Below are 22,732 nucleotides of genomic sequence, written 5' to 3'. Positions count from 1 at the left end.
AGAACCACTACATAGCTCTCCAGGTGCCTCACACTCCATCTATCAAATGGAGCTCCAAAGAAGCACTCAGAAGAGGTTCACGGGGTTAGTCTGACCAGAGAAATGCTAGTCGGAGGAACCTCCATCCTGCATACCGAAAGAGATTACTCCCATCTACGTATATTGGAAGCCCTTTATATAAAAAACAAAAACCCTTCTCTCAACTCACAAATCACTGACATGTACATAATTCCTAGCCTTAGAAATTTCCAAAACAATTATAAGATAGTTAGAGAAGAGGACGAACGGCGTACGGCTCAGGCAGGTTCGCAAGCGGGATCCCGGGTCAATGCCTAGATCCCTATTGGCCAGCCTCGACCAATCATGTTCCTTCTTTTCTTCCATTCTGTATTTAGTTCCCTATATAAACTGTTCCCTCCTTTGCCTGTACCATAACCTGAAGATGACCTATGTAGGTCGAAAGCTTGTTTTAATAAAGTGTTCTTCATCTACAAGAACTTTCTATGTCTTTCGGACAACTTTTATGGGAGCTACCCATTGCTCACCGTTCCATCATCAGAGATGTAGAACTTCTCAGTAAAAAAGTCGTGAATGCAAAAGCTGCTGTGAACTTCAATCAAAATTGTCTACATGAGAACCTGCTACCGAAATGCACCAATATATATATACATACATATATATGCTAAACAATTAAATATATTGTAATGACAAATATGACATTATATTTTATAAAATTTTACTCTAAGTTAATGTAAATGTATGAATTTTTTATTTCTTTTCAGAAGGGTTGCCATTGAGCCAGAAGAAGCACAAAGCTTGCGGTAAGGTATTAGATGCCAATAATGCTAAGAGAGCCTAGAGGTCAGTTATGGTGTTCATATTAATAACAAGGCAGAAAGTGAGGCTTCAAAACCTGAAACACAATCTGAGAAACATCTACAAACATTAATGAATGATTTAAAGCAGCCATTCCTGGATAGCAAATGTCATAATCACAAACTACAAATATTGACTCTCCCTATACGCAATTAAAGAAACCAAGTTTTTTAAACTACAACATATTTGGTGCAAAAAAGCTGTTTACTAAAATCAGAATTTGGTATCCTTCCAAAAATTTCAATCATGAGCAAAGGAAAAGCGGTATCAGAAGAGCACCAAGATTTAGTTAGAAGCTTCTATGAGTCAGACGAGGTTAGTCATATGTCCTGGTCAAAAGGATTGTGTGAAAATCACCAGTGATGAAGGTGCAAAAGCAGCTGGTTCTTGGGAATTTATGAGATATATGAACTATATAAAAATTATAAAAAGAATCCTAAAATAGGATTCTCCACATCTGCTAATTAATGACCATCATATTGTGTGCTTGCTGGTAATTGTGGGACTCATTCTCTCTGTGTTTGTACATATCAAAACCCAAAATTATAGTTGGCTGCATTGGAAGAAACAGGTCTCTCATACAAAGATCTTATGGATTAGTGTCTGCAGTAGAGAAAAAGAAGCTTACATGATGCAAATTTGCAAAGACTGCCCAAGAGAAGAGGGTGTTCTGAACTTTGAGTTGCTTGACAGCGTTAAATCAGCTCCAAGCAATGGGTGGCTGTTGACTGTTGTACAATGGTAGACAAGGTGAAGCCACTTCATTAATACTCATCACTAAGCAAGGAAATATCCTGCATGGTTCGTCATCATTTTGTACAGCAGCAATCACAGTACTTAAAACAGCTGAAACACTACCACCCCAGAACAAGGCAGTTATAGTAGGTGATTTCTCAGAAAATTATTCTTTCATTGTCCAAGATGCTGCTCAGGGATTTCACTGGGACAACTCACAATATAGTTTGCCCTTTTGTCATCTATTATAGATCATCTGAAGACCAAGAACTTACCATTTCAGTGTCTGTTTCTTATCTTCATCACTAAAACACACTATAATGGTTTACTCATTTATAAAGCAGCTTATGGACTATGTCAAATTCAGATGTCCACAACTGAAGAAGGTATATTATTTTTCAGACGGATGTGCTGGTCAATATGAGAACAGATATAACTTCACAAAGAGGGTTTTGGTTTGTCTTGTGAATGGCATTTTTTGGTACATTTCATGGCAAAAATGCATTTAGAAAATACTAGCATAAAAAAAAAAATTACTGATTCTAACAGCCAAAGCTGTATATATATATATATATATATATTTTTTTTTTTATACCCCAGGGGTCAAATCTTGACCTGAAATATTTGTTAAAGTGGATTTTTTTTTTTCAACCTAGAGTTCTAAAACTCTGATATTTGGATTCCTTGTCTTTTTCTTATATAAATATTTATACATTTCTATAACTATGACTTTTATTACCCTAGTTATTGGTCGCCAAATATTAGTGACCTCTCATATAACCTCAAAATATCTGAAGTCATATCTCAACGGTTTCTTGGATTGACCTTAAAATCTCAGAAATGTGTTTCCAGCCCTAAAACTCTAAACCAAATTTCAGCAAAATGAGAGTTGAGGGTGTTAGGTACTTGTTGATCTGACAGAGAATGCCCCTATGATAACATGATAGAGGCATTATCTGAAAAGGACTTGGGTGTCATAATTGACTATGATGTCTCTTGGAGTATATGGCAGAGAAAATCGATAAAGTCAACCGACTCATTGGACTTATCAGTATGTTCATGTATTTGGATGAAATGTTTCGATCTATTTTTATTGCACTTGTGAGACGATTATTGAACTACGTGAAGTAGGTGAGGTGCCCTTATAAAATGAGGCACATTGAAGCTTTAGAAAATGTAAAATGCAGAACCACTAAGTTAGTAACTTCAATAAAATGGTCTATCGTATGATGAAAGGTTACACAAGTTAAAGCTACCATTTCCTGAATACAGATGCTCCCGAGGGGACATAATAAAGACTTTCAAGATTATTAATCAAATTTATGATAAGGAATGTTGGAGAGATATCTTCAAGATGTGGGGGTACATGGCTGGTACAAGAGGACACAAAAATAAAATTTGTAAGGAACACATTGAACATCAGAAAATATTAATTTAAAACAGTGGTTACGTGCCCTGTCTGGGGGTATTGGCTGCATGTTATTGTGGCAAAGTAACATGCAGTTGATACTTTAGGGTCTATATGGGGCACCACTATGGACCAGAGCCACACATCATTTTGTCTGTGATAGAGGAAGACTCTGTTCATAGAGAAACGATGACACTTTTATTATACTGTGACTGTCCCTCTGTTATGCTGTCCCCCAACCCATTGTTATTGTCCTATACTGTTTCTCTGAATATTTATTTCCTTTTTTCACCTACCCTGTGGTGGGGGAAAGAATGCTGCCACCAAGTCTTTCCACTTGAGTCATGCGAGGTGACAAAAAATGAGACGGAGGATAGGACTAAGAATCCTGCTACCTGTAGCCCCAAAGGGGACATTCCTAAAAAAAGTAAAGGCATGAGCGGGTCTTTTAATGTGTGTGGACATGGTACAGATGAGAGTAAAAGGAAAGAGATAGGCAGTATGTTTGTGAGAAGAAAGATGGATGTGTTGGCATTGAGTGAAACTAAGCTGAAAGTGAGGGGCAAGTGTGAGTTTGGGAGTTTAGTTGGGAGGTTCTCAGGAGTGAAGAGAGGACAAGGGAGAGAAAGGGTAGCTATAGGGATTAGGGAGAAATGCCATGTAGTTGTATTGGGACACCTTAATGCTAGGGTAGGAAATGAACCAATAGACGGAGTGATTGGGAAGTATGGAGTTCCAGGAAAAAATCATAGTGGAGAGTTGATGGTGGAGATGTCTCAAAAGAAAGTTGATAATAGCAAATACAGTGTTTAGGAAGAAAGTCAAGCATAAGTACACACGAGAGAGGGGGGTGGATGGAAGGGTGGCAGAGCATTAATGGACTATATAGTGGTAACCAGGAGTATAGATGTGCCTGTTCTAAGGGGAGAGAGTGGGGGAATATCAGATCATTTTTTGGTGAAAGGTATGTTGAGAGTGGAGAACAGATGGAGAAAGAGGAAAAGGACAGCAGGTAGGGAGGTACTTGGAGTGAACTGCTTAAATGAGAAAGAAAAGAAGAAGAAGTATAAGAAGAAGCTGAGAGAGGAGTGGGAGGGAGTGAAGGATAGAGTAGAACTAGGAATGGAGGAGGAATGGGGATGGTTCAAGGAGGGAGTCATAAGGTGTGCAAAGATGGTGTGTGGAACAAGGAGGATGGGAGAAAATAGAAGGAAAGGTACTGAGTGGTGGGATGAGGAAGCAAAGAAGGGTGTAGAGGAGAAGCAGGTTTTCATAGATTGATTACAATTTAGGACAAGGGAATTGAATGAGAGGTACAAAGTAAAGAGAAGGGAAGTTAAGCATAAGATAAAGGGGGCAAAGAGGAGAGCAGATGTGAAATGGGGTAAGAGTATGATGGAAAATTTTGAAAGTAATAAAAAAATGTTTTGGAAAGAAATTAAAAAGAGGAGGCAAATTAAGTAGAGAAGAAAAGGTAAAAGGTGCAAATGGAGAGATGATAATGGAGGAGAAGGCAGTGAGAGGAAGATGGGTACAGTATTTTAGGGAGTTGCTAAATGTGAAGGAGGATAGGGAGGGAAAGGTAGATGCAGTGGGAAGCACTAAGAAAATGATTGTGATGAGTGAGGAAAATGGAGGAGAAATAAGGAAAGATGTAGTGAAAGCAGTTGTTAAGATGATGAGAGCAGGTAAAGCACCTGGGTTGGATGGATGCTATGCAGAATGTCTGAAAAAAGGAGGTACAGTTATGGTGGACTGGCTGGTGAGGTTATTTAATGATTGTTTAGGAGAAGGTAGAGTGCTGGAGGAATGGAGGAGTGCCTGTATAGTTTCACTTTACTAGGGAAAGGGGGACAAGTGTAAGTGTAGTAGTTTCAGAAGGTTCATCTTGTTAAGTGTAGTTGGGAAGGCTTATGGGAGGGACTTCATTGAGAGGATTAGGAGAGGATCAGAGGGAGTAATTGGTGAGGAACAGTGTGGTTTTAGGACAGGTAGGGGATGTGTAGATCAGATTTTTGTGGTAAGACAGATATGTGAGAAAGCTATAGGAAAAGGTAAGGATGTTTTTTGGGGGCTTTTATGGATCTAGAAAAGGCTTATGACAGGGTAGACAGGAAGGCACTGTGGGAGGTTTTGCAGATATATGGGATAGGAGGAAAGCTGTTTAGAGCAGTCAAGAGTTTTTATGAGAATAGTAGAACATGTGTTAGGATTAGAAATGGAGAGAGGGGATGTTTTGAGGTAAAGGCGGGACTTCATCAGGGACGTATTATGTCGCCCTGGCTGTTCAATTTATACATGGTTGGGGTGGTGCGAGAGGTAAATGGGTAGTGGGTCAGAGATTGGAGATGGTTAAAGAAAATGGATGAAAGTGGGAGATAAGCCAGTTGTTGTTTGCTGATGACACTGTGCTTGTGGCAGGATCAGAGAAGGGATTGAGGAAGTTAGTGACAGATTTGGGGGGGAAGGTGTGTGAAAGGAGGAAGTTGAAGATGAATGTAGGTAAAAATAAGATGATGAGATATACAAGGGGAGAGAGTGGCAGCAGACTGGAAGTGAGTATTAAGGGCGAGCGACTGGAGGAAGTGGATAGTTTTAGATACTTGGGTGCAAATGTGGCAGGAAAGGGAGTTGAGGTGGAGGAAGAATGTAGATTGAGAGAAGCAAGTAAATGCCTTGGAGATTAAAAAGTGTAATGAGAAATAGACATTTGGGAATGGATGCCAAGAGGAGATTGTATGAAGGAGTGGTTGTGCCAACAGCACTGTATGGGGCAGAAACATAAAACATAAGAGAGGAAGAGAGAAGGAGTTTGAATGTGTTTAAGATGAAATGCCTGAGAAGTATGATAGGGGTTACTAGGCTAGAGTGAGAAATGAGGTGAGGAGGAGAATAGGGGTGAAAAGAGTTGGGAGATAGGGTTGATGAAAGAGTATTAGGATGGTTTGGGCACATGGAAAGATTGAGTGAAGAAAGATTAGTAAAAGATGTGTGGTAGGCAGAGGTGGAAGGAGTGAACATGAAGGGGTGTCCTAGGATGAGATGGATGGATGGGGTAAAAGGGGCATTGGGAAAGAGGGGAATGTCTGTTGTAGAAGGATGGGAGAGGACAGAAGATAGAGGTGAATGGAGAAGGGTTGTGTATGGATGATGCTGTGATGCATGAGGGTGAATGGGTGGGGGGTGAGGGAGTATGTACAGTATGAGAAATAAATTGACGCAGCCTTGCTGTGGATGTGTTGTGTCTTTCTACACTGCTTCTGACCCAGGGTAGTGAACAAGATGCAGGGATGACCCGTCATCCAGGAGCTGCCAAGATATGAGGGAAGGAAGAGGGTAAAGGGGAGTGGAGTATGTAGGGGATGAAATGGGTGGGAGTGATTTCTATGCCCTTGTCTTTTGGCAACCTCCCATGTAAGGGGGAAAAAACCCTTTGGTATATGTATGTACGTGATATGTTCATGCTGCCATATTGGAAGACAAACCATAAGCAAGATGATATTGAGCAGCCTGTAACTGTAGTTATAGTTAACTTTGTACAGTTACAGGCTGCTCAAATAGGGCAGGGCATGGTGAAAAGAAATTTTTCCACAAGATCCCCTCTGTTTTTACCAACCAGGGAGAAAAATGTGAGGAACTCAGTACCCAGAGACATAGGGAACAAACCACAGCCCTGAGAAGAGCTGGAAAGAACAGAATTGCATGCAGAGATTAGCTCTGGAAAAATCTTGAAATTTAAGGGAAGAATCACTTTGCCAAGTTTTATATAACTTCCCACATTTCTGGTGATTTCACTGTAAGGTAGTTACATCAGGAATGAACCCATTCAACATGATTGCAATTTACAATTTTACAACCATCTGGGATATTGGCTGCATGTTATTGTGGCAAAGTAGTATGCAGTTGATACTTTCGGGTCTATATGGGGCACCTCTATGGACCAGAGCCACACATCATTTTGTCTATAATAGAGGAAAACTCTGTTCATAGAGAAATTATGACATACTACAACTGTCCCTCCATTATGCTGTCCCCCAACCCTTTGTTGTTGTCCTGTACCATTTCTTTGAGTATTCATTTTCTGTTTTCGCCATCCCTGTGGTGGGGGAAGAGAATACTACCACCAAGTTTTCCCACTTGAGTCGTAAAAGGTGATAAAAAAGGGACGGGTTGGGATTAGGAGTCCTACTACCTGTAGCCCCTAAAAACAAAAGAAAAGGCATAAGAGGGTCTGGGCGTTTTCCAACCAGTACCCTAAGGTTTGGGTCTTTTAATGTGCATGGATGTGATACAGATGAGAGAGAGTAAGAGGGAAGAGATTGGCAGTATGTTTGTGAGAAGAAAGATGGATGTGCTGGCTTTGAGGGAAACTAAAATGAAAGGAAAGGGCAACTGTGAGTTTGGGAGTGTAGCTGGGAGGTACTCAGGAGTGAAGAGGGGACGAGGGAGAGAAGGGGTAGCTATACTAGTAAGTGAAGAGATAAGTAAGCAGGTAGTGGAGTGGAAGGAGGTTTCATCAAGGTTGATGTGGATGAAGGTGAAGCTGGGAAGGGAGATGTGGGTTTTTGTAAGTGCGTATGGACCTGGTAGTGAGAAGAGGGTAGAGGAAAGGGAGGCATTTGGGTAGATATAAATGAGTGTATAGAGGGATTAGGGAGAAATGTCAATGTAGTTGTATTGGGAGACCTTAATGCTAGGGTAGGAAATGAGCCAATAGTGATTAGGAAGTATGGAGTTCCCGGTAAAAATTGTAGTGGAGAAATGATGGTGGATATGTGTCTTGAAAGAGAGTTGATGATGGCTAATACTGTATTTAAGAAGAAAGTCAAGCATAAGTACACATGGGAGAGAGTGGTGGATGGAAGGGTGGCAGACAGAGCATTAATGGACTATATAGTGGTGACCATGTATGGTAGGAAGAGTTAAGGATGTACATGTTATAAGAGGAGAGAGTGGGGGAATATCAGATAATTTTCTGGAAGGTAAAATGAGAGTGGAGAACAGGTGGAGAAAGAGGAAAAGGACAGAGGGTAGGGAGGTACTCAGAGTGAACTGCTTAAATGAGGAAAAAAAGGAGAGTGAGTTTAAGAAGAAACTGAAAGAGGAGTGGGAGGGAGTAAAGGATAGAGTAGAACTAGGAGTGGAGGAGGATTGGGGATGGTTCAAGGAGGGAGTCATAAGGCGTGCAAAGATGGTGTGTGGAACAGGGAGGGCGGGAGGAAAAAAGAATAAAGGGTAGTGAGTGGTGGGATGAGGAAGCAAAGAAATGTGTGGAAGAAAAGAAGCAGGCATTCATAGATTGGCTACAAATTAGGACAAGGGAATCCTATGAGAGGTACAAAGTAAAGAGAAAGGAGGTTAAGCATAAGATAAGGGAAGCAAAGAGGAGAGCAGATGTGAAATGGGGTAAGAGTATGACAAAAAAAATTGAAAGCAATAAAAAGATGTTCTGGAAGGAAATTAAAAGAGAAAAAGGAGGCAAATCAAGTAGAGAGGAGGAAAAGGTAAAAGGTGCAAATGGAGAGATGATAATGGAAGAGAAGGCAGTGAGAGGAAGGTGGGCAGAGTATTTTAGTGAGTTGCTAAATGTGAAGGAGGATAGGGAGGGAAAGGTAGTTGCAGTGGGAAGCACTAAGAAAATGACTGTGATGAGTGAGGAAAATGGAGGAGAAATAGGGAAGGATAAAGTGAAAGCAGCTTATAAGGTGATGAGAGCAGGTAAGGCACCTGGTCTGGATGGATGCCATGCAGAATGTCTGAAGAAAGGAGGTACAGTAATGGTGGACTGGCTGGTGAGGTTTAATGTTTGTTTGAGAGAGGGTAGAGTGCTGGAGGACTGGAGGAGTGCCTGTATAGTTCCGCTTTACATGGGAAAGGGGGACAAGTGTGAGTGTAGTAGTTACAGAGGGATCAGCTTGTTGAGTGTAGTTGGGAAGGCGTATGGGAGGGTCTTGACTGAGAGGATTAGGAGAGGAGCATAGGGAGTAATTGGTGAGGAACAGTGCAGGTTTAGGACAGGTAGGGGTTGTGTAGATCAGATCTTTGTGGTAAGACATATATGTGAGAAAGCTATAGGAAAGGGAAAGGATGTTTTCTGGGCTTTTATGGATCTGGAAAAGGCTTATGACAGGGTAGATAGAAAGGCACTGTGGGAGGTACTGCAGATATATGGGATAGGAGGAAAGTTGTTAAGAGCAGTTAAAAGTTTTTACAAGAGTAGTAGAGCTTGTGTTAGGAGTAGAAATGGAGAGAGTGAATGGTTTGAGGTAAAGGTGGGACTTCGTCAGGGATGTGTTATGTCACCCTGGCTGTTCAATCTTTACATGGATGGGGTGGTGCGAGAGGTGAATGCAAGGGTATTGGGTCAGGGGTTGGAGATGATTAAAGAAAATGGAGAAAAGTGGGAGGTGAGCCAGTTGTTGTTTGCTGACGACACTACCCTTGTAGCAGGATCAGAGGAGGGATTGAGGAAGTTAGTGACAGAGTTTGAGAGGTGTGTGAAGGAAGGAAGCTGAAGATAAATGTGGGTAAAAGTAAGGTGATGAGATGTACAAGGCGAGAGAGTGACAGCAGGCTGGAGGTGAGCATTAAGGGTGAAAGACTGGAGGAAGTGGATAGTTTTAGATATTTGGGTGCGAATGTGGCAGGAAAGGGAGGAGTGGGGGTGGAGGTAGAATGTAGATTGAGAGAAGTGAGTAAATGCCTTGGTGGATTGAAAAGTGTAATGAGAAATAGACATCTGGGAATGGATGCTAAGAGGAGGTTATATGAAGGAGTGATTGTGCCAACAGCATTGTACGGGGCAGAAACATGGAACATGAGAGAGGAAGAGAAAAGGAGTTTGAATGTGTTTGAGATGAAATGTCTGAGAAGTATGATAGGGGTTACTAGGCTGGACAGAGTAAGAAATGAGGAGGTGAGGAGGAGAACAGGGGTGGAAAGGGAACTGGGAGATAGGGTTGATGAAAGGATATTAGGATGGTTTGGACACATGGAAAGAATGAGTGAAGAAAGACTAGTAAAAGAAGTATGGAAGGCAGAGGTGGAAGGAGTAGATATGAGGGGGCATCCTAGGATGAGATGGATGGATGGGGTGAATGGGGCATTACAAAAGAGAGGAATGTCTGTGGAGGAACGATGGGAGAGGACAGAAGATAGGGGTGAATGGAGAGGGGTTGTGTATAATGATGCTATGATGCATGAGGGGGAGTGGGTGGGGGATGGGGGGTGAGGAAATATGTATGAAAAAAAAAATTGATGCAGCCCGAAGGGATTTCTCCCCGTCTTCTCCTTTTCTGCATGAGGGGACAGAGAGGGGGGGGTCTCCGAATTTATGAAGCGGCCTTGCTGTGGATGTACTGTGTCTTACAACACTGCTTCTGAACCAGGGCAGTGGACAGGATGCATGGATGACCCGTCATCCAGGAGGTGCCAAGATAAGAGGGAGGGAGGAGGGTGGAGGGGAGTGGAATATATAGGAAATGGAATGGGTGGGAGTGGTTTCTATGCCTTTTTCTTTGTGGCTACCCCCCATGTAGGGGGAAAAAGCCTTTGATATATATATGTATATGTATGTATGTACAACAGATGGAGCAGCCCTTGTGTATGTAGCAATGGTTGTCATGTCCCCATACATATTTTGCAGATTATCATATAATAGAGGGCATAGTCCAAGATAAAATATATAAACTTGTTTTACTTTAGAAGTTCTTTGGATTAATGTTTCATCAGAAAAAGGACACTTGTATAATTAAATGAAATTGTCCATTGATAGGTAAAAAAATTAACAAACTCATATTCCTTGACAAAGACTAAAAAATATAAACAAAACATCAAAGTCTGTACCTGTTCAGACTTCAGAATGCCGCTTGAGGACCTAGAATTCTTTGGAAATTATTAAACATTAATTTTGTATATTATAATACATCAACATAATATGTCTTTCTTGGTGGAAATCAATAACAGAAAGTTGCTACAAGTAACACACTAATGAATGGAGCAAGATGAGTTCTTGAGATGCCATCCTTTTGATAGATGAGGAAGTCAAAGAAATTAAAATATGTTAACATGGTACCTAACCTGATATGCATTTAATAATGCTAGAGGTTATCAGGGTCATCATTGTCAAGGATTTTGACAGCAGGTTTTGGCATCCAACGGACTGTGGGGTGTAAAGGAGCTTCATAGCTTTAAGAAAAGCATGAAGCTCAGCTCCATAGAACTGTTTCAAATATATGATGTCACTTGGAGTGGGAAAACACCCAATACATATTGTAGTTATCATCAAACTGACATTAATGGGACAGGAAAGATGACAACATGGCATCTTGGACCTATTGTTGCATCTCTGGTATTGTATTTGCTTTTAGCTAGGTTTTTCATTATTGATTTCCATCAAGAAAAATGTATATTACGTTGATGTAATATAACTTATAAAATTTATATTTTTCTATTGGTATATCATTTAGATGTGCACTTCTAAAGATAAAATAGTATAACTCATCATACTACCATGAAATTACTTGTAATACACATGTTGATTTCTGGATTAAATATCAACATTTTACTTCCAAAAATAATTAGCGCACCCTGAATTCTGAGTGAACTTCATGAATTATTTACTTTTGGATAGAGGAAGTCAAGATGAAGCCTCATTCCATAATAAGAATGTAAGAACAATGTAACCAAACAAGATACACACATTGATAGATATAAAAATGCTTGCCTGTCTCCATTTATATTTCAAATTGCTACTGACTTTGATATTAATTTCTGGCACTTATACATAGAACTCAAAATACTCAGGATGATAAGAGCTAGCCAATGATACAGATAAGAATTGCAGCTGTGAGGTTAGTGAAACTCTTTACAATATACAAAAATGTTTGCCATTTTCAATTTTCTCAAAATTGCTATTACCATTACTATTAATTTACAATACTTCTATATGGGGTTCAAAATACTCAATGATAAAAGCTAGCCAATGATAGAGATAAGAACTGCTGCTGTTAGACCTGACTTGCCCTGACCTAACCCCTGGACAAATATAAAGATCTTCACCCATCTTTTTTTTTTTTTTTTTTTTTTACCAATAGCTATTGACATTACCATTAGTTTGCCATACTTATATCTGGAGTAGGAAATACTCATAATGATAAAAGCTAGCCAATTCCATGGGTAATTGCAGCTGCGAGACTGACAATCAATCAATCAATCAAATCAGCCATCCTGAGCCTACTGCTGAACAATGGCCTCCTTCATAGCATTCCATAATTCACAAAACCTCTGCCATGTCCCTCCTGCATACTTCTCAATCTCATCTCTCCACCTTCTGTCTGGTCTCCCTCTTCTGCGCTTCCCATCTCGCAGCATCCACTCAGTAACACACTTGATCCATGCTCATAAGTCGTTCACACTAATTTACCTGCCTAATTCCACTTCCTCTCTTTTACTGCCTCCACATTATCTTTCACTCTAGTCTGCTCCCTCACCCAACTTGCTCTCTTTCAGTTTCTCAGCATTATTCCTGTCATTGATCTCTCTATTCTTCTCTGTGCAGTCCTTAGCTTACAAGTTTACCTGTCCTGTGCTCAGAATGCCAAATACACTGCCAAAAAGGCATTAAATCATTGCACTTATGAATTCAAGAAAAAAGCACAAGTTTGGCCAGTACAAAGCACAGCCATTAAAACAAGATCTTCTAATAGCTGTAAGTTTGACATTGCATCAATATATATGAAGTGCAGATAAGGAAAAAACACATAGTTCGAAATAACAATTACAATTGTGGAGGGAAAAAAAAACATGTAACCATTGTGGTTTGAAAGAGTGCTACGCAATTCTCGACGGGCTATTACGTCATATGTTGTAGTAGTAATACTATTAGTAGTACGAGGATAGAGGTCGTGTTAAATAAAATAAAAAAGTAGTAGTAGTAGAAGTAGTAGTAGTAGTAGTAGTAGAAGTAGTAGTAGTAGTAGTAGTAGTAGTAGTAGTAGTAGTAGTAGTAGTAGTAGTAGTAGTAGTAGTAGTAATGGTAGTAGTAGTAGTGGTACCTTGGCTTCGACACCCCTAGTCCGTTTTGGGATTTGCTTCGTTTATTTTCAGGCGTTGGTTGCTTTGTATTTCCAGAAGTTATATTCAGCATCGAACAGTAACAGTTTCTAAGGATCTCGCCTTTGTCCTCCAGGTAGCGTTGTTGGAGCAGTTTGTTTTGGTCTCTGATCAATGATAGGTTCGTTGCACTCTAGTAAGAAATGTTCGAGGTTTTCTTCGAAACCAAACGTTACATTTGGACGCATATATAAGTTATAAATATATATATATATATATATATATATATATATATATATATATATATATATATATATATATATATATATATAGTATATATAATATATATATATATATATATATATATGTATGTATGTATGTATATCTAAACAGAAATGTAGTAGTACATCTGTAAATAACACAGAACCTACAGTCGGAGAAAATAAACTTCGAAGGAAAGAAGATTCCATATTTCGGCTACCAACTGTAGTCCTCTTTAGGAAATTGACCTTCCTGAAGAGGGCGACAATTGGTAGCTGAAATATAGAATCTTCTCTCATTCGAAGTGTATTTTCTCCGACTGTGGGTTTCTTGTGTGTTACAAGTATATATATATATATATATATATATATATATATATATATATATATATATATATATATATATATATATATATATATATATGTATATATATATATATATATATATATATATATATATATATATATATATATATATATATATATATATATATATATATATATACAGGATTACAAAGGAGATCATGCCGATAAGAGACCTTTTGGTCCATAACTAGGTCGGATGCGAAAAGTTATAATAATGATGAATAAATAAGTAAATCAAATTATAGTATAAATAATAACAAGCAAAATGAATAAATGATGGGTAGTTAAATAATAAACAGGTAAATAGTAATAACAATAAATTGACAGATACAGTAATAAATGATAATCAAGTAAATAATAAACATATATAAGAAAACAAATATAAAATAAATGATAAGCATTACAGCATCTTGCTTAGGTGTTTATCTAAAAGAAATGTTAAAGCTTTGAACGCTGAACTACATTGCACTGCCTCCGCAGGAAGTTTATTCCATTCGTTAACTACACGGTTGACGAAGTTGTTTCTACCAACTACCAAATTAAATCTATTTCCTGCTAGTTAGAGACCATTATTTCTTGTCGGATTCTCAGTATGAGTTTTTTTGTCGTTTATTAGTTCAATTCTTTTTTAGAATCTTAAAGACCTGTATCAAGCCACCTTTGAGTCTGTTATGATTGGGTTTGGACAAGCTAGGGAAATGAGACTCACAATAACACTAAATATAAGATTAAATGGTTGCTAGGCTCGGAGAGGGAAGGTCCTGAGTGAGGAACCTCATCAGGTGCAATGGGCTGGTGCAAAGGGCCGCTTGAAGCTTGGCGACGTTACTTGCTGGGGAGAACTGGTCCCGAGGCGACTAATTGCTGGAGAGACTTGCTGCTTGAAGATGTGCCCGGAAGAGAACTTGCGACTTGCAAGAAAAGACCACCCGCTTGCGCAGGATCGGTTTTTTGTGTGAGGGGAAGAATGTCTGTAAGAAAATGAAAAGATAGTAGTGTATAAAAGAGGGCTATTGCCACCGGGCGATTAAGCGAGCGATGAGGGGCTGTTGGTGGTCGTGGCTCGGGAGAAGTGGACTGGGAACTCGGACGGCGGCGCCGATGCCGGGATTAGGATCACCAAAAGTTTAGAAAATGGTAGGAGGCGTAGTAGTAGAGAAAGGTGGAAAAACGGAAAAATCTTTAATGGGAGGTAAACTGAAATGAGATGTAGTATAAGAGAAAGAATTTTAGTCAAAGAAAAAGTAAGTGTAGATATTTGTGCGTGGGTCGTGGCTATGTTCGTGAGAGGTGTGCGTATATATATTACGGGAAGTGAGTAGAGTTCACTTCCCGCTTGTAGAGCGCGTTCCTGATTAGCCCCAGGTAAGCCCTGAGCTGTTCCTGCTTTTCCCCAGGTTGGGTTTGAGAGTCTGTAGAGTTGATTCAGTGGCGGTGCGAGGGGGGGGTAGGCGGGCGGATGTTGTATAATCTCTCTCCTTCCAATCACAACTCTGAAAGCAGAGAATTACGTGATTGGGAATTGTGTGTAAATGTCAGAAGTGTAAACTCGCTCGCCCGCGTCAGCCTAAAATACCAGCGTTAGGTTGTGGGTTGGTTGGACAGAGAGGTGTCCCAATTCCTCTCCGTCGAATAGCCTGCGATCAGATGAGGGTTCTGAGTGAGAGTTGGGTTGGGCCTCTGCTAAGCCAGCGAGCAAGTGTGCGTGTGCCTCTTTTCTTCCAAGCACTACTCTGAAAACAGAGAATTACGTGACTTGGGAAATGTGTGTATTTGTCTTGGTGTAAACCCGCCTGCCGACGTCAACGAAGAGGTCGGCCTGTGCCAGACCGGCAGCAGCAAAGGAGATATATCTCCACGCCACCACCAGCCGGCGAAGATTCCTGGGCGTTTGTCGAGAGAGCTGGAGTGGAGAGACGTCCGACCTCTAGGAGCGCTGAGTTGTCGTCTCCGCAAGGCGCCGTCCTTTTTAAGGAGGCTGGTGGGCCCCCGGGAGCTTTCCCGTTTTTCTGGTTGGCTGTTGGCTTGCTGGCTGGCCGAGACGTCTTTGCGAGCTACGCTTGCCAACTAAAGCGAGTATATAGGCCTAGCTCGAGTTGTATGACGGCCAGTCTGGTTTTGACCAGCGGCGCGTCACTACAAGCCTCTCTCTCTCTCTCCCTCTCTCTCTCTCTCTCTCTCTCTCTCTCTCTCTATATATATATATATATATATATATATATATATATATATATATATATATATTCATTCTTTTTTTAAGGAAAACATTCATTTTTTATAGTCGATTTTCGTATAATTTATTTGTTATGTTTGGAATCAGTTTTGTGGCTCGCCGTTGTACTTCCAATTCGTCAATGTCTTTAATGAGATTCGGTGACCATACGGAAACCGCATATTCTAATTTTTGTGGACAAACTGAACTTACTTGGGTGTCGATGATGACGCTCCTTCGGTTGCATCTGGGTGGGTCCTTGTTCTTCCTACTAACACACACTACACTGCACCTAGTCTAAATCTAGCCTAATTCCCTACCTCCTAACCATTAACCCATTAAACTCTGATGACAAGATGTCTTGTCATTTGGTCAAATAAAACAAAAAATCATAATAAAACAACAAAATGTTTGATGATCAAACAGCACCAGAAAAATATGACGTCGTCAGTCCTCCTCGAGGAGGACTGATGACGTCATATTTTTCTGGTGCTGTTTGATCATCAAACATTTTGTTGTTTTATTATGATTTTTTGTTTTATTTGACCAAATGACAAGACATCTTGTCATCGGAGTTGAATGGGTTAATACTAGCCTAACTGATCCTCGGTGTGGCTCCCTCCCTTACACTCGCGTTCTCCCAAGCACCACCCGCGCGCAGTCCTTCCTAGGCACTGTCCACCCACGCCGATGATGCGAGGGCACTCCCCCTTCTGGCGGGAAGGTGAATACCAACGCTCGTGCCCTTTGAACCCCCGACAGAAGGGGGGGGGGTGCCAACCGCCCCTCCCCGTCCGCGCCCCCATACATTCACACTCACACCACACAAACTAACGATTTATATAGCTTGTTAATGAGAGATGGACTTTTGAACTAAAGATTGCGCAATCAGTCCTAGAACCTTATTTGCTTTTTCAGAGGCTGAAATATACTGCCGAGATCCATCTCACTATCCACTTTTGTTAACGAATTTCCAAATAACTTGTAATTGTACTTACTGTTATTTTACCCAAGGTCTATATACACCAGGTCTAACGGTTTGAGCCGTTCTGCGCATCTCCTGACGTTATCTGTGAAGTGCTAAGGAAGAAAACTGTGAAATGCTAAGGAAGACTGGAATTATTATATTCCCCCCGTTATCCCTCTCTCTAGATCATTGCTATTATCAGTGTGTGTGTGTGTGTGTGTGTGTGTGTGTGTGTGTGTGTGTGTGTGTATTTTACGGGAAGGGGAGATATCGTCGTGTGTGCTTATATGTGTACACGTTCACATGTGTGTGTGTGTGTGTGTGTGTGTGTGTGTGTGTGTGTGCGTGCGTGCGTGTATTTACCTAGTTGTATTTTAAGGGAGGGGGAGCTATGTTCGTGGTGTCCCGTCTTCATATCTCATTTTATCTAAACTATTTTTAAATTCATGTATTGTTTTTGCACACACCACTTTCTCATCTAACTTGTTCTAACTGTCTATCATTCTGTGAGGAAAGCTGTTTTTTCACATCTCTTCTGTAGCTGTCTTTCTTGATTTTCTTTCCGTGCCCTCTTGTATTTCTATCATCCCATTTTATCAGGTTCTCTCTATCAATAATTTCTATGCCTTTCATGATTCTGTAAATAGCTATCAAATCTTCTCTCTCTCTTCTTTGCTCTAGTGTCAGTAGTTCAAGTTATTTGTGTGTGTGTGTGTGTATTCACTTGGTCTTTGGATCACGTGTTGGACTCGTGATCGACAACTATTTCCCCCCTGGAAGAGAGCTCAGAGCTCGTAGGTCCGATCTATGGGTAATGCTATGATCTTGCACACACACACACACCCAACTCCCCGCCCACGAGAGTCAGAGTAACGACCCGAAGCGCAGCGGTACCGAAATAATTTCGGCCCTGGGCAGGATTCGAACCAAAAACTACGGGCCACTATGGTGGCAGTTCAGCGCTCTACCAACTGTGCCACTGAGTCGTGTGTGTGTGTGTGTGTGTGTGTGTGCGTGTGTGTGTGTGCGTGTGTGTGTGCGTGCGTGTGTGTGAGCGTGTGTGTGTGTGTGCGTGTGTGTGTGCGTGCGTGTGTGTGTGCGTGTGTGTATTTATATAGTTGTATTTTACGGGAAGGGGAAATATCGTCGTGTGTGCTTATATGTGTACACGTTCACATGTGTGTGTGCATATGTGTGTGTGCGTGCGTGTATGTGTGTGTATTTATATACTTGTATTTTACGGGAGGGGGAGATATCATCGTGTGTGCTTATATGTGTACACGTTCACATATGTGTGTATGTGTGTGTGCGTGTGTGTGTATTTATGTACTTGTATTTTACGGGAAGGGGAGATATCGTCGTGTGTGCTTATATGTGTACACGTTCACATTGTGTGTGTGTGTGTGTGTGTGTGTGTGTGTGTTTGTGTGTGTGTGTGTGTGTGTGTGTGTGTGTGTGTTTATACACTTGTATTTTACGGGAAGGGGAGATATCGTCGTGTGTGTGCGTGCGTGCGTGCGTGTGTGTGTGCGTGTGTGTGTGTGCGCGTGTGTGTGTATTTGCAGGGAAACGATGAAAATTAACACTTGGCTTACTTCCTCTTTGGTTTGAGCCACAACCCTGAATGGCACAATAAGCCATATTGTCAAGATCTATATATACCGGTATATATAGGTCTTCATTGTCAAAATATAACTAATTACGTGGAGCGGTGCGAGTGGAGGCAGCAACATATCCATCCAACGAACCAGCTACAACTAACAGCGATGGGACGCGCGAACCCTACTTTGAGCAGCCAGGTGACGTCACGGGCCCGGTGCGCCAACACCCACGAAATTCGGTCGGAAGTGGTTAGACCTGGTATATACCTTGATTTTACCTATGTGCATAACCTTGCATTTACTTGTTTTAAATTTCATCAGCCAGTTTTCAGACTATTGCTGTAGTTTATCTAAATATTCTTGAATATCTAATTGTTTTAAGTGACCATTTGCCATTCCGCACATTTTTGTATCATTAGCAAATTTGGAGACAATAGATTTTAGTCCGTGGTCTATATCATTTATATATACTATGAACAAAAGTGGCCCAAGAACGGAACCCTGAGGAACTCTACTCATAACATTTTTCCATTTAGAAGTTTTGCAATATAGAACTCTGTTTTCGATCATTCAAGCAATTACTAGTCCAACTTAATAGGCTACCACTTATTTCGTGTGAAGTTAATTTGGTAAGTAGCCTTTCGTGGGGGACGGTATCAAAACATTTTGCAAAGTCTAGATATATTAAATCAATATTGTTTCTGTTGTCATAATTCGAGATGACTGTGTTGTAGAATTCGAGTAAATCACACGGGAACGTTTCCATGTGAATCCATGCCGGCTATTATATATCAAACTGTTACTATATTTGTTTTCTGTAAGTGGCTGGTAGATAAAAGTAGACAGATGAGGTAGATAGAGGAGTCGGTAGAGAGAATTTAATTTTTATGAGTTGGATGTTTGGTAAACAAAAGTTTGTAGGCGAAGATATTACATAAGCTCGCTCATCGTCTAAATGTTTATAAGCAGCCGTCGGGGACCCGAATCTATTGCTATGTAATGTTCTTTTATGCTGATGTAACAGTATGTAAACCAAGTCAGTGGTGCATTTATTTCGAGATTGCTTGAGTAAGCTGTATTGCTTATGAGGTTTGTAACAGCCTTTCTGACTGGAGAAAGGGTGGAGGAGGAGAAAATTTAATTGGTTCGCGAGAGTAAAGCCACGCCCTTAGGGGAGGTACTTAGATGTAAAAGTAAAGATCACTGGACTAAAGAAATCATGACGTCAATGCGAACGGATCTAGTGTACAAAGTGAGGATTCCAGATGGGAGTCCCTTGGTGTAACTCAAAGAACCAAGTGTAATAATATTCGGGGAGAAACGAAAGAAAATTTAAGTTCCGTTTAATTCCCCTCTTTTATACAGAGTAATGGAACTTGACTAAGTCTGATGATCGGAAGCAAAGGAGCTTCCTACAGAGGAATATTGAGTGACTATCATACACAAAGACAGTAGTGAAAAGAAAGTAGGATGTAAGAGACGTAATATAAAGTAAAAGTACAAAAGAAAGTTGGCACATTGCAACGACAACAGTGGTGAAAGGGGACCAGAAAAAAGAACAGTAGATGGAGTAAGAGTGGTGTCATCGGTAGGATTCGAGCCCACGCCTCCGAAGAGACGGAACTGGTGCATCAAACTACAGGACTTAGTGCAAAATATGGTTATGAGACAGGACTGGTGCCTCAAACCAGGATCACGCAGTGCACGCAACTACAATCACTCCGTGCACGCAACCACAACCACACCGTGCATGCAACTACAAGGACTGAGCTACGCGCAAGCTAACTACGAGGGAACGGCTACAAGCAACAGTGAACGAAAGGGATTACAACGACTACAAACAACAGTGGACGAGGGAGACTACTACTACGACTGAATGACTGAAGACGTGGTTGATGTACGTGTGAAGTAGGCGTCGTGTGTGGAGAAAGTCTACGTGGAGGCAGTTGATTCAAATCGACTTTAAAAACACTGAATTTATGGTTACTGGTATTTTGAGACACGAGGTTCATACCTCGAATATAAATATTCCGAAATTCTCAATTGAAGAAAACACCTTGGGAGTTAATAGGTTTCTCAGTTTGATCACTTTAATTTTCACTAAAAGCATAATAGATGAAAAAAGGAAAATATAAATTTTAAAAGAAAATGTAGATCCTGAGAAGGGTAGAGTTAGGCTTATAATAAATTTCCAGCAAATGGAAGATATCAACCAATATGAAGCTTATAAGGCATTCATTAAACATTTTAAGTCAAAGTGTGATCAGAATCCTATCAGGTCTTTGATTAGAATAATAAAGTAAAAACAAGTGAATCTGACACAGAATTTGTAGCAAAATTAGACAGATGGTCCAAGGACATGATTTCTATCAAGGATTCAGATTGGATAGAAAGATCTAGTGACAAAATAAAAAATTCTCAGGTCACTAAATCATTGGTATTTGTATTGATGATAAACGGTTTTGACGAAATAGCAGAAAATCTGTATAAAGATTTTAAACAAACAATGGATTCAGAGGAGATAGATTACCTTCTTCAAGGTTATAGTGAAACTAAAGCTATTAGTCCATATTTTATTGTGGTGTGAGTGTAGTGAATGTTGAACGGACGGGGACGCGCCATTGGCACCCCCCTCACCGGGGGATGGCTCAAAGGGCGCGCGGAGTTGGAGACCGCGAGTGGGTGTGGGTGCAGAGTGTAGCAAGGCGTACTGGCGTGTGGATGTGTATGTGAGTGGGACGAAGGTGGGAGACGCGGAGAGGGGGTCGTGTTAGAAGGTAGACGGTAGGAAGATTAGCATAGGGACCGTGTGGTGTGTATCCAAGGAGGATTAAGGACTGACGCAAAAGCAACCACAGGAACGGATTTCTACAGAAATCAAGTAAATAACCAGTGGCGGATCCAGAAAAAAGGGGGGGAGGGGGAGCTAAACTATGTATGAGTGGGAAGCGAGCAAAGCGATTCGAATCAGCTGGGGGATTTGAAATGTGAACAATCTTAGAAGCATTTTGAAGCTATTTACAAAGATACATTGAGGAAATGGCCAATACATTTAATTGCAATGGTAATCTTTTATACACACGCACATACATGACTCTTCCTGAAAAGTAGAATACAAGTATGGCAAAAGTAAAACTGCCACTTCAAGTTTTTCCATCGCTCTTTCCCAGCGTTGCGCTACAGCATCGTACAAGATCACCTCGATCAATCAGCATTCATTGCCATCGTGACGCCAACGTACGATGCTCTAACTCAAACCGACGAAAGCCAATTGCACTCCAACACCACCATGACACTGTCATATGAATACTTACAGGTCCGGTTCGGCCTTCAGTGTCAATTAAATCCGTAATACGTTAGATATATATAGTAAAAGGAGGGTCGGTTAAAAAAAAATCCGAGCAAATAGTTCTCTGACAATGGGATGTTAAAGGCATTTTTTTTTTTTTTTTTTTTGGAGGAGAGGGCTTCAGTCCCTTCAGACTCCCCCCCCCCCCGGATCTGCCAGTGTAAACAACCATTCTCATTTCACAGTGATGACAGTAGGAATGCAACAGAAACTAGGAACTCTAGAAGTGATTACAGAAACAGAGGATCTAGAGTTAGAAGCACATCAGGGAATGCTAGAATTAAATGCCTATTTTCGGTTCCCAAACTTCTAAGAACTTCCCCTATTAACGGTAATGGTAATCGGTCAGGCATGGTCTGCTTATTCACTTCCCCATAAACAATAACTGGACGCATGGTACCATCTGATTTTGGCACCAGAATCAGAAGGAAGTTCCACTCACTTTTATTATGTTCAATATCCTGTGATAACATTTCAGTGATCAATTTATTTACAATTGCCAGTTTGGAATGTGGTAATCTGCAGGCAGATATATAGATAAATAGAGTCCCTGGTTTTAATTTGATCTAATGTAAAACAGTTGTTTTGCCCAAGGCGTCCCCGGCAAAGCAATTGCTTTATTGTGCTTCAAGAGCAAAGCAACTAAGCTTTCATCCAACTCAGGACTAGTAGGTTCTAGTTGATTCTGGTATTTGTTTCCCAAATCTGTTTCTTCCTGAATTGAACTGAATGATGTTGGTGATTCCACCTCAGTACCCTAATTTAAAAACTTAGGGGGTTTTGTACAAACTTGAAAATATCCAATTTGTGTAGCCTACCTTTTCTTGAGATTGTATCTTTATTCAAAGTACTTATCACTAATATTTCTACCATGTTCTTGTTTGTCTTATAAATCCCTGAGTCCA

General features: G+C 40.6%; 1 protein-coding gene across 1 annotated transcript in view; it reads right to left on the bottom strand.

Annotated features, from left to right (window-relative positions):
• LOC143031754 (uncharacterized) overlaps positions 1-13,253 on the bottom strand; it is a 38,392-nt gene extending 25,139 nt beyond the window's left edge. Inside the window, exon 1 of the mRNA XM_076195990.1 lies at positions 13,075-13,253. The gene's annotated coding sequence lies outside the window, so the exon portion shown is untranslated. The remainder of the gene's footprint in view (positions 1-13,074) is intronic.
• Positions 13,254-22,732: the final 9,479 nt, after the last annotated feature.

Source organism: Oratosquilla oratoria, chromosome 12 (assembly GCF_046742065.1).
Source record: "Oratosquilla oratoria isolate Oo_2021 chromosome 12, ASM4674206v1, whole genome shotgun sequence".
Classification (NCBI taxonomy): domain Eukaryota; kingdom Metazoa; phylum Arthropoda; class Malacostraca; order Stomatopoda; family Squillidae; genus Oratosquilla; species Oratosquilla oratoria.
Note: the sequence above shows the minus strand (reverse complement) of the source record. Positions and strands in the feature narration are given on the sequence as shown.